Raw genomic sequence first — 13,031 nt, forward strand, 5'->3', positions numbered from 1 at the left:
CTTCTGTATTCAAAGGTTTCAGCTGGATGTATACCCCAGGAAGACTGTACACCCCTCCACGTGGGGGGGACTTGTCCCCCCCAGCTGGGGGGTCCAAGGGCCAGCGGTCCCCCGGCAGGGGTTCGGGGGCAGCACCCCCGAAGCTAAAAAGTAGATGTAAAATTTCCTTGTCAAAGTCTAGTAATTTCTAGTCAATTTGGGCCGTTCATTAGGCGGATGATCAGACGGTAGAAGTTATGATTAATTTAGGGTTTTTTTTCCCTAGAAGGCAACCCCTCACTATATATGAGGGAATTGTATTGTGTCTATTAACATCTGTATTTTGAGTGAGGAAGAGAGAGGAGATTGAGAGCGAAGAGGGTGTTACAACGGATTTGTTGTAGGTTGTATCTCTTCAGTTTACTGGATAATATAAAAGGAAGGACTGGTTGTTTCTTCATGGACGTAGCCCAAACTGGGTGAACCACATATATATGTGTCTCTCTTGTTTTATGCGTCTTCTATGTTTATATTTCTGCAATATTTTATGTGTTCCATTGCTCTTTAATATATAATTTTCTAACAACTGGTATCAGAGCCAAAGGTCTATTTGGCTGATAAACGCGCAGGAGAGAAGGGTTCTTGGTTCGAGTGGGAGCAATAGTGGAAGATGGTAGGTTTAGGGTCGAAAAATTCAACAGCCAAACCAACTAGCTGTGGATGATGCAGATGGAAGATTATCTGTATCAGAGAGATCTGTATCTACCATTGAGCAGAAAGACAAAGAAGCCGACGAGTATGACAGACACAGAATGGGATATTCTCGACAGAAAGGCACATGGAACAATACAGCTGTACCTAGCGGCGCCGGTAGCGTTTAATATTTCAAAGGAAATGACAACACAAGGTTTAATGTCAGCATTGGCCAAACTATATGAAAAACCCTCGGTCTCAAATAAGGTATTTCTTATGAAGTGTTCATTTAATATGAAGATGTCAGAAGGTGGATCTGTTGTAGATCATTTAAATGATTTTAATATAGTTACAAGTCAGTTAAGTTCTATAGGGGTAAATTTTGATGATGAAGTTAGGGCTCTATTATTTCTGTGCTCATTGCCAGAAAGTTGGAATGGTTTAGTTATGGCCATCAGTAACTCTATGTCTGGATCTAGTACTTTAAAGTTTGATGATGTTGTCGGGAAAATCCTTAGCGAGGAAATGTGATGGAAAAACTCTGGTAAGACATCAGGTAATGCTTTGACTGCAGAGACTAGGGGAAGAAAAATGGAAAGAGGGAAGAGCTCAGGATATCGTAATAAGTCAAGAAAAGGCAGATCCAAGTCTAGATCGAGGATAGTGTGTTATAGACATTTTTGTGCCTTACAGCATTGAGCATGAAATGTCCATAATCTAAGGGATCCAAAGTCCCTAAGCATGTTGTTCCTACCCCTAGAGGAACAAGGCTAACAAACCACAGCAATTCACAGAAGTTCTCCACCAAAACCTGCTAAAAAACAAGTCAATTCAGGATCAATTCAGTGGCTCCACTAGCTGTCTGCGCTGAATGTCAAAGCCAAGACTGGCTACCTGCACTACAACGCAGGTAGAAGCACTACCAGGGTGCGTTGAGGGAGAGTTGACAAATGGCAAGTTCATTCCAAGAGGTGTCAAGACCCAGGAAGCTTCCAGAATCTTCCTCAATGACACTTGCCTCAGTGAATTTGACTATGATGAGTAAGAGGCTCTTAATCTCCAAGTGGAAGCAAGAACCTCCAAGTGGAATCAAGAACTGGCAGAGGGAGAGGACACTAGTCAGATCTCAAGCTGACTCATCCTCTCTCCAAACATCTATATATGGATCTCTACTCCATGAGATCTAGAGGCTGGAATTTTGTTATTGCAAAGAATTGTTGTTGGTTTGAGATTGGAATCATTGGGTGCTTAATGCTTTGAAGGGGGTGAAGATAGGAATTCCATTTGCTGGGAAGGAGATGCTGGATTGGAGCCCTCTGGGTTGTATCTCTTCCTGAACCTTGTTATTCATCAAAAGAGCTATCTTGGTTTCTCCTATATACTGATGTATCTTTGATGTATGATTGCATTAGTATGTTTAGTTTATTTCTAATCCTGAACTAGTTATGAATATGAATCCATGTCTTGTGTAGTGTTCTCTTCTTGTGATCTTGCAGAAACCTCTTGAAGCTGGGCGAGCGAGAAGGCAAGTAGCTGGGAACCCTGAAAGAGAAGAGAGACTGGATCGAGGGACAAACAGAAGACACCGGTTAGTCCATCTATCTCTCTTCATTCTTAATTCATAAAGGAAGAATACTAGAATAGCTGTCTCTATTTGTTGCTAAGGCACTGTCACACCTTAGGTGGATAGGATCGTCCTGTATAGGCATTTTTCCCCACAACAAATTGGCGACTCCGCTGGGGAGATCTGTTTAGTCATTTTATTTGTGTCTCTATCATTGTTTGTTTCATAGACTTAACAGCAACAATCGAACTGCATCTGCTATTCTCAGATGCAAAGTAGATAGCTGTTGATTTGATCCAATCACTTGATTTGTCTATGATCTGAACAATGGACTCACAAATGATTTGATGATCCTTTGTGATAGATCTTAACCCTTCCTCAAAGCATCCCTTTGATTGTACCTTGCTTGTTGCTTTTATTTGGCCTGAAACCGTAGATTAATAAGCAATCTGTGACCCAGAACCCAGTGAGAAACTCTCGTTTCTCCTTCAGCGCAGACCCTATGAAGAGGTTCTGCATTTCAACGCAGGTCCCGTGAAGGCTACCTGCGCTGAATGTCAAAACCCCTGTGTTGAGGGTGTGCTGATCCAGTTAGGCCTTGTGCAGCTGGGGTTCTCTGCTCTGTTTTGCCTTGTTTTGATCTCTGATTTTTGCAGCCTGTAACCAGCATAGGTACCTGTCTGATAACTCCTTTTCTCTGCTTAAATTCCGCCTCCTTTTGTACAAAAAGACTGTGAGTGTTTTTATGTGTTTGTAGTGTCATTTACAGTTTTCCTTTGCAAGAGTGAAATAGTCATCCTGTAGCCCTTGATTCAGATCTGTTGATTGTGATCTTAGGAGAGAGTTCATTGGCTGTTTACAGTTGATTATACATTTACTTTTGCTTTTGGTTTGAGTTTGTCTCTTTTAAGTGTCGAAACAAGTATTCATTTCGGAAATCGTAAAGTGTTGTAATCTCTTCTACCCTCTCTGATTTCGAAAAAGTAAACTTGTTTGTATTTGTCATTTAAAAGCAAATTCAAAGCTGTACAAAAAGCTTCCTTTGTAGGCATCAATACTAAGAAAGCGGAAAACGAACACCTGCATTGTGCATTTACATCTTGATAGTTTGCATGCTTGATTTAGGAAAAGTGCATTAGAGTGTGCTGATTGCTCTTTGAGAAAAGATGGTGTCTTTCTTTTCCCTTTGTAGCTAGGATTTTCATAAGTTGAGAAGATATAAAGCTTGCTTATCATCTTTAGATTGCATCTAGGAATTGTATCATACATCTCGTGGTGAACCTTAAAAGGCAAACTTCTAAAAAGATCAACCTAAAATAAATTGAATGAACTTAACAATGCTTTGTAACTTAACACACAACATAGAGGTCTAGGCTAGAGACGTGTTCCGGCGTCGTAAAGCCTGGTGACTGTCGATCTCGCTGATGGTGGGTGATTCCTCCTGAGGGACGATAGCACCAGTACGGATTGTGCTCCCACGTACCGTCGAGTATATATTGGGAGACCCCTATAGGCATAAAACCTTTATCCTTAGGAAGCCGTGTCGGCCGCCCTATTGATCGCAATGCACTGAACACAGCATTCAGGAAGATCGACCGCCCATACCTTAAAAAGTATTCTGCGGTTTTGTGAAAAGTTTGGCACACCCTTTACCTAGAACTCCAGAGTAGTTCCTTTTGGCCTTTTTCAGACTCTATAACGGAAAATGTCCATCCGAGCATTTGTCACTTCGGGCTCGTTAAAACATCAAAGGAGACTAGAGTCATCTTTAGCTTTTTCTCGACTCTCTAAAATTGAAAAAGCAAGTTGTGTCTAAGCGTCGTTAAAATTTATTTTAAACGGAATAATCATCACCATTCCCTCGTTGGTCTTCGAAGTTAGTCTCTTTTCATCGCAAGTTCTTGTAGAATCGCTAGAAAATCTTTTGGATAGACTAAATATGTCTGAACAACCGTCGACATCTAGGACTGTGTCATCCGACACAGCAGCAGCAGAACCTCCTGCTGCTACTCCAACGATGTTCAATGGTATACCATCTGTCCTGACAAGTTATCAACAACAAGCCGGAGTCCGATCAGGGACTGCTTCGACAACATGGTTAGTTCCTATTTCTTCATCCAGATTATCATCTGGTATTTCTTACATTGAAACTCAACAAATTGATCCAATGTGTCTTCAAAGGCCAATCTACCCTTTAAGTACTGGATTTCCGCCATATGGAGGGCAGTATGCCTTTTCATTGTTCCCTCCCGGAGAACAACCATATGGGAGTTTACAACAAAGTTCAAGTCAAACTAGAATTACATCCAGCGGTTGGGTACCAATACTGCCTCAGCAACCAAGGGTTGTATATTCAATGCAACCAGTCCACCCTGTGTCGAATATTCCCACTATACCTGCTATGGTGACTGCGTCGCAAGTACAAGCGCTGCCTGTTGTATGTCAACCCCAACAACCTCAGGTTGCAATACAACAACCTCTTGTCTCAACGACTCAATCACAACCTCAGGTTAGTGCCTCCTTATCTGGAGCAACTCAGGCTCAAACAAGTACTATGACTCCTCATCTTGGTCAATCATCCAGTATTGTACAATAGAAAATGGTCCAACAACCAGGGCTGGTTCAATCAGAACAACCGCCATTCCAGCAATCATATCAAGGACCTGAGCAACAAGTCTTTGTAAGTAATGGGCAACCATATTATAGTGGTTATGCCCATCAACCTTGTCAAAGTTGCCAACATTATGCTGGTATGCAAAGACCCACTGCTCAGGCAATTCCATCGTATCCTGGGTATGCTTCGCCTAACCTGAATCAACAGTTGCCCTTTGTAGCAACTCTAGAATTACCAGATCTAAACCGGCTGACGAATGATCCAATTGCTTATGCCCCTTGGTGGCCAGCGATTCCGCATAAACTTCCGTCAGATATTCCTAAATTTAATGGAAATCCAGGTGAAGATCCATCGAATCACGTGATGACATTTCATCTATGGTGTTCATCAAACACCCTAAACGATGATTCGATAAGGCTTCGCCTTTTTCAGAGGACCTTAACGGGTCCAGCGGAAAAATGGTATATTGAGTTGCTTAGAGCTTCATTCGACAACTTCACTACCTTAGCCACGACTTCCTTAACCCATTTTCAATTACTGATAAGGTATGAAACGGGAACGAAACTCCTAACCAACTTCAAACAGACAATGGCCACTCACATATCTGATCATATACATGAGTGGCGACGTCGTCATAGGATGGTGAAAACATACGTTCCCGATCAGCTATTAGCTGAATGGTTTATCAAATCCTTACTTCCTACAATCACGGAAGATGTGGCAAAAGGGTGAGTCATAACAGAAGAGCAAGTCATCGCTCGTGTGCAATATCTAGACTTGGTCTATACTCAGTCTGGCACGCTCTACGACAAAGTACCTGATGCCCCTAGACCGGAATTCTCAATTCCTCCTCCTCCTAAATCAAACAATGACTCTCACGCTGGCGATGGCGTGATTGGCAAAACAGATATGAAATCGACAAAGGCTACATCTAAAAAGGCCTGTAAGATTTCTAGTCAAAATGCAAATGAGGAACTTCTTGCCTCGGAAGTAAATGCCATGTTGACCGACAAGGGCAAACAACTGAAGCAATCGGGGGGCAAGAAGAAAAAGAAAGGGAGAAAAAGGAAACCCCCTATGGGGTGTCATATATTCGATGAGGATCATTGGACGAGAGATTGCCCACATATAGCTGAAGTTAAGAAACTCTTTAAGAGTTCAAAAACCCCAGCAATATTGACTAATCTTTTTCCAAGCCCGGGAACCAAACTGGTTGCTAATCAAAATGCTTCCCGATCCCAAGTGCTTATGTTGTCTGTCTCAAAGCAGCAAAATGATGCTTTGACAAGGAATAAAGATTACGGGAATCCACACGTGTCGAATAACAAGGCTAATGAACAACCTAGTAGTTCGACAACAACTTTGACCAAAGTTGTGCCACCCACCATTCCTGAACAAATGATAAAGTCGCCAAAGGGAGTAGGGTACAAGTCGACATTTAATCCTCATGCAAAAATAGCACAGAATTATAATATAATAGAGGACCTGGCCCAATCGCCGTCCGCTATGTCGACGCTTGAGGTACCGCAAAATTGCCTCTCCCAAGAGCAAGCTTTATTATCAGCAATAGGTGAAATTGACCCAATGGACTCCAATCTTGTGGCCTTTGATCATAAAGGATATGACCCTCAGTTACCAGCTCAACTAGCTTTCCTTATTCAAGTCAAAGCCCTCAACAAAACTGTTCATCGAACATTTATTGATGAGGGGGCATCTACGCGTATTATGTCGATGAGTTGCTGGAAGAATTTAGGCTCACCACCCTTGTCGAGATTGTCAACGACGTTAAAAGCATTTGATGGACGATCATACACTCCATACGGGATTTTAAGTAACTTGCAAGTTGAAATAGGGGGCAAAACAGTAGGAATTGATGTTGAAGTAATTGATAGAAACCTCGATTACAACATCCTACTGGGAAGGCCCTGGATATATGCCATGGCCGCAGTTGTGTCGACCTACTTCAGGAAGGTTGCATTTCCCTTTCAAGGAGGAATTACAGTCGTCGACCAACAAACTTTCCTCCCCGACAGTTCACAAGTTACGGGAAGCATTCCAATGATCCATGGAAGCAATCATTCGCTTCAAAATATTGGAGTAGGTCTCCTAAAAGACCCCGCCTTAAAGGGTACTTTTGCCCTACCGCCTGCAAGTAATCTGGCGGAAGTGGCCACAGTGGAAACCTACAATATGAAATCTTCTATATCTAATGGATTCAGAAGATTCCTAAACATTTTGTCGGCGTGGATCATCGCCCTAATGGAAATACTGTAAATACAGTGGGCTCCGAGGATGGTTCTAATCTCGTGTCAACCTCGTTAAAAAATGAAACAAGGAGTCATGAGGATAGTTCTTTTACTGTGTCAACCTCATTAAAAAATGAAACAACCCCCTTTCCAAATCTCAAAGGTAAACCTTCATTCCAACCACCAAGTTGAATGCAATGAAGCTTAGGGGGCATGCACCTCGATTTACATTGTTATGCTAGGGGCATGCAAACTTATCATCGAGCAGTTTTAGCACACAGTTCATGCTCGTTAAAAAATAAACGCAAGATCCGAGCAGTTTTATCGTATAGTTCATGCTCGTTAAAAAATAAACATAAAATCGAGCAAGTGTTTCAACTCGCATTTAAGCTCGTTAAAAAATGAACTATTCCGGTAAATAACCACTGTGAATGTAATATCATCAGCCATTAAAGGCTTGGTCGTGCTTGCACCGTCACCTCCACTTTTCCATTGGCCGATCGTTCACCTCCATATGTTTGTTTACCCATTTTGAGGAACAACTGCGAAAAGTGATTTCACTAGCCATCCTTGTGACACTGCCGTGATTGGAAAATTCCAACCTGTACCTGGAATCAGCTGCTAACCCGTTTTATCACTCGTTCCTCAAAAGACGAGTCTTCTTTAAGCTCTTTTCATCTGAATCGTAAAATATGAAAAGATTGCCGAGTCCTTGGCCTTCCAGCTCGTTAAAGGGACAGGAAGTGCTATCCCTCCTCTAGATTTTAATCTTTTTGGACCTGAGGGATTATTGCACAAAAAGATCGAGCGCTTGTTTTATTCGGCTCGTTAAAACTATCGAAAACGCATCCCTTCTGTATTGTTTTATACTTTTTCGGAAATAAGGGATTAGATGACGAAAAAGGACTTTTGGAGTTAACTTTATGTATCTTTTCAGACTCCCTAAAAATGAAAAGAACCGAGTTGTCTTTGTCGTTAGACTCGTCAAAATCATTAAATAGCGACAAACTTGTCTTTAGACGAGAATGAGTTTCACCATCGCTAGGCTCGTTAAAACATAGCGATGGGCTTGCCCGAAGGGCAGGTTATAGAACAAGCATATGTTATCCTCCTCAAGCTTGACAAAAATAAAGAGGTACTGGTCAGCAATGACTGGGGAAAAATTGGGAGAAACTCAAGAAAACTTTGATGGTAGCAAGTCGCTCTTGAACATGACACTTTTCCTCCGTACCACAATCGGGTTGGGTTGTTTCATTCACCGGTCACATCACCATGGTCTCGCCATAACATCCATATTTGGGGTAATGCTACCGATCCATTTCATCAGTGTCGCCATATGTTCAAGAGAAGTCGTTCAGAAAAGTCAACCGTGTCCCATCCATTGTCGTACATTATCCTTCATCCTTTCATGACCGCCACCCTGAATCATATGTCACAGATCATTTTCACCTCCATCAGAATCATTAGCTCCGTTCCATGTCATTGATGTGGGATTCATTAAGGCCCTCCTTTGATGGATCGCTTCTTGTCGACATCAGCTCATTATCCAAGAAGTTGATCTAGGAACAACCCCTTCAGTACTTTGAAGCTTGCATACCTCAATGGCAAGTTTCTCACTTCCGGCGACAGGTATACATCAATGACCTTCGACCGAAAGATTTTGCGTGGTGTTCGACGCCAAGTCCTTTATTCACACCACGTGAATTGTACTGCAGTACCTTGAGGGTCATTATCATTATCGGTGATTCCTCTCGCGCTTGTTAACGGTTTACCTCATTGACCGGTAATCAAGCGATGTCTTTCCATGTTCGACTTCAGAACATTTCTCACATGGATCGACTTGTAATTAGAGTGAAGATCGAACGAGTTTGAAGACCCCGGATCTAGTTTCATCCATCTGGGCTGCGATATATATTCAGGAAAGATAAAGACATTGACATGTACATCATTGCAGCAGATAATCATCCTACCCAAAGGATGATAATTTCATCAAAATTATCAATCTACTATCAGACGATTGTCTGTTCTATGTACAGAAAAATGAATTTATAAAGCTGAGCATGGGAATGCCCGCCTCAGCTAGATCATGAAAGTAGTATGAAAAATAATGTATTGTATTGTATCTTATTACAGGTCTCCTCCCAGCATTGGATGACCTTCGGATCCTCCTGATAAAGCATTTCACCCGATAAATGGCCTCATACTTTAGGGGGCAACTGTTATAGACATTTTTGTTCCTTACAGAATTGAGCATGAAATGTCCATAATCTAAGGGATCCAAAGTCCCTAAACATGTTGTTCCTACCCCTAGAGGAACAAGGCTAACAAACCACAGCAATTCACAGAAGTTCTCCACCAAAACCTGCTAAAAAACAAGTCAATTCAGGATCAATTCAGTGGCTCCACTAGCTGTCTACGCTGAATGTCAAAGCCAGCACTGGCTACCTGCACTGCGACGCAGGTAGAAGCACTACCAGGGTGCGTTGAGCGAGAGTTGACAAATGGCAAGTTCATTCCAAGAGGTGTCAAGACCCAGGAAGCTTCCAAAATCTTCCTCAATGACACTTGCCTCAGTGAATTCGACTATGATGAGTAAGAGGCTCTTAATCTCCAAGTGGAAGCAAGAACCTCCAAGTGGAATCAAGAACTGGCAGAGGGAGAGGACACTAGTCAGATCTCAAGCTGACTCATCCTCTCTCCAAACATCTATATATGGATCTCTACTCCATGAGATCTAGAGGCTGGAATTTTGTTATTGCAAAGAATTGTTGTTGGTTTGAGATTGGAATCATTGGGTGCTTAATGCTTTGAAGGGGGTGAAGATAGGAATTCCATTTGCTGGGAAGGAGATGCTGGATTGGAGCCCTCTGGGTTGTATCTCTTCCTGAACCTTGTTATTCATCAATAAAGCTATCTTGGTTTCTCCTATATATTGATGTATCTTTGATGTATGATTGCATTAGTATGTTTAGTTTATTTCTAATCCTGAACTAGTTATGAATATGAATCCATGTCTTGTGTAGTGTTCTCTTCTTGTGATCTTGCAGAAACCTCTTGAAGCTGGGCGAGCGAGAAGGCAAGTAGCTGGGAACCCTCAAAGAGAAGAGAGACCGGATCGAGGGACAAACGAAAGACACCGGTTAGTCCATCTATCTCTCTTCATTCTTAATTCATAAAGGAAGAATACTAGAATAGCTGTCTCCATTTGTTGCTAAGGCACTGCCACACCTTAGGTGGATAGGATCGTCTTGCATAGGCATTTTTCCCCACAACATAGTGTGCTGGAAATGTGGGAAGAAAGGACACCTGAAGGAAGACTGCAAGTCTCGGAAGGGAAAAGAAAGAGATACGCAACAAGAAAACAATCATGAAGCGAATGTAACAGGTGATGTGTTGCAAGATGCTTTGATTCTTTCATTAGAAAATAATATTTATGCCTAGGTGGTAGATTCAGGGGCCTCATTCCATGCCACATCTGATAAGAAACATTTTCATGATTATGTTCAAGGAGATTTTGGACAAGTTCGATTGGGTGATGATAAACCCTGTAAAATCATTGGAATGGGTACAATTTTCATAAAAAAACAAAATGGAAATCAGTGGCTATTGAAGAAGGTAAGGCATGTTCCAGATTTGAAGAAAAATTTGATTTCAACAGGGCAGTTGGGAGGTGAAGGTTGCGTAACTACTTTCACAGATAAAACCTGGAAGGTCACTAAAGGATCCTTGGTAATAGCGAAAGGAAAAAAGGTTGGTACATTGTATTTATGCAATGGTATTTCTAATTCTTTTAATGCTTTAACCTCTACAGGAGAAGATACGATGTTGTGGAATCATAGGCTCAGGCACATGAGTGAGAAGGGGATGCAGATTCTTCACTCAAGAAATTTGTTGCCAGGTTTGAAGCATGTTGATTTAAAATTCTGTGAGAATTGTGTTTATGGAAAACAAAAGAGAGTCAGATTCCTTATAGTTGGGAAAGAAAAGAAGAGCGAAAAATTAGAGCTTGTGCATACAGATGTATGGGGACATGCTCAGGTATCATCTCTTGGTGGCTTTCATTATTATATTACTTTTATTGATGATGCAACCAGAAAAACCTGGATTTATTGTATTCGAAATAAATCTGATGTATTTGATACTTTCAAGAAATGGAAAGCTTTGGTTGAAAATGAGACAGGGAAAAGGTTGAAGTGTCTCAGATCAAATAATGGAGGTGAATATTGCAGAAAAGAGTTTGATAGTATTGTTTAGAGAATGGAATTCGTAGAGAGAAGACGGTTCCAGGAACAACACAAGAAAATGGCGTGTTAGAAAGGATGAACAGGACAATCATGGAGCGTGCAAGGTGCATGAGATTGCATGCAGGATTGCCTTTACAATTTTGGGCAGATGCTGTAGATATTGTTGTTTATCTAATAAACAGAGGGCCTTCAAGTTCCTTGGATGGTGGTATTCCAGAGGCGGCATGGACAGGTAAAAAGGTAAACTACTCATTTTTAAATACTTTTTGTTGTGAAGCTTTTGTCCACATTAACAAAAAAAATATAACAAAGCTTGAAGCAAAATCAAAGAAATGTACCTTTATTGGATATGGTGTTAATGATTTTGGTTATCGCTTATATGATTATGAAAATCACAAAATCATTAGGAGAAGAGATGTAATATTAAATGAAAAGGTCTTGTATAAGAATCAGTTGCAGGAAAAGAAACAGGAAAAAGAAAACAGAGAATACACAGTGCTTGATGATATCACAGGAAAAGTGATGGTGCCTAAAAATCATAATGATCAACAGCCAGAACAACAACCACAATAGCAAAAAGCACTTCAAACACCTGAAAATGGTGTTAGAAGATCTACCAGGATAAGTAGACACCCCGAACGATAGTTTCCTTCATTATATTATGTATTGTTGACTGATTCTGGTGAACCAGAATGTTATGAAGAAGCAGTGTAGGTAGAAACTAGGAAGAAGTGGGAGCAAGCCATGAAAGAAGAGATGGAATCCTTAGCACATAACCAGACTTGGGACTTAGTCAAGTTGCCTGTAGGTAAAACAACATTGCATAATAAATGGGTTTACAGGCTGAAGGAAGAAGATGGAGGAAAATAGAGGTACAAAGCTAGACTTGTGGTGAAGGGGTTTGCACAGAAGAAAGGTATTTATTTCGATGAAATATTTTTTCCTGTTGTTAAAATGACTTCAATCAGAACTATTTTAAGTCTAGTAGCAGCTGAAGATTTGCATCTTGAGAAGTTAGATGTAAATACAACCTTTCTCCATGGGGATTTGGAGGAAGAGATATATATGCAACAGCCACAAGGATATGAGGTAAAAGGGAAGGAGAAACTAGTGTGCAGGTTGAAGAAGAGCTTGTATGGCTTAAAACAGGCTCCAAGGCAATGGTATCTAAAATTTGACAGGTTTATGTCTGAACAAGGTTATACTAGATGTCACTCTAATCATTGTGTTTATCTCAAAAGGAAAAATGATGGCAGCTATATTATATTGTTATTGTATGTAGATGACATGCTTGTTGCAAGTTCTAACATGCAGGAAATAAATGTGCTCAAAAGAAAATTGGAAAACTCATTTTCAATGAAGGATTTGGGTGCTGCAAAACAAATCCTTGGTATGAGAATAACTAGAGACAGGAAGAATCGCAAATTAACATTGTCTCAAAGTGAGTACATAGAAAAGGTGTTAAAAAGGTTTAATATGCAGAATGCAAAACCAGTTAGTATACCTTTGGCTAGCCATTTCAAATTAAGTAAGGAGGCGTGTCCCAATACTCAGGGAGAAATGGCTCATATGTCTAAAGTTCCATATGCATCAGCAGTTGCAAGCTTAATGTATGCAATGGTTTGCACAAGGCCTGATATTGCACATGCAGTGGGATTTGTAAGTTGGTACATGAAAAATCTAGGAAAAGA

This window comes from Pinus tabuliformis, chromosome J (assembly GCF_031772625.1).
Source record: "Pinus tabuliformis cultivar Carrire ecotype Pingquan chromosome J, CPIR1, whole genome shotgun sequence".
Lineage (NCBI taxonomy): Eukaryota > Viridiplantae > Streptophyta > Pinopsida > Pinales > Pinaceae > Pinus > Pinus tabuliformis.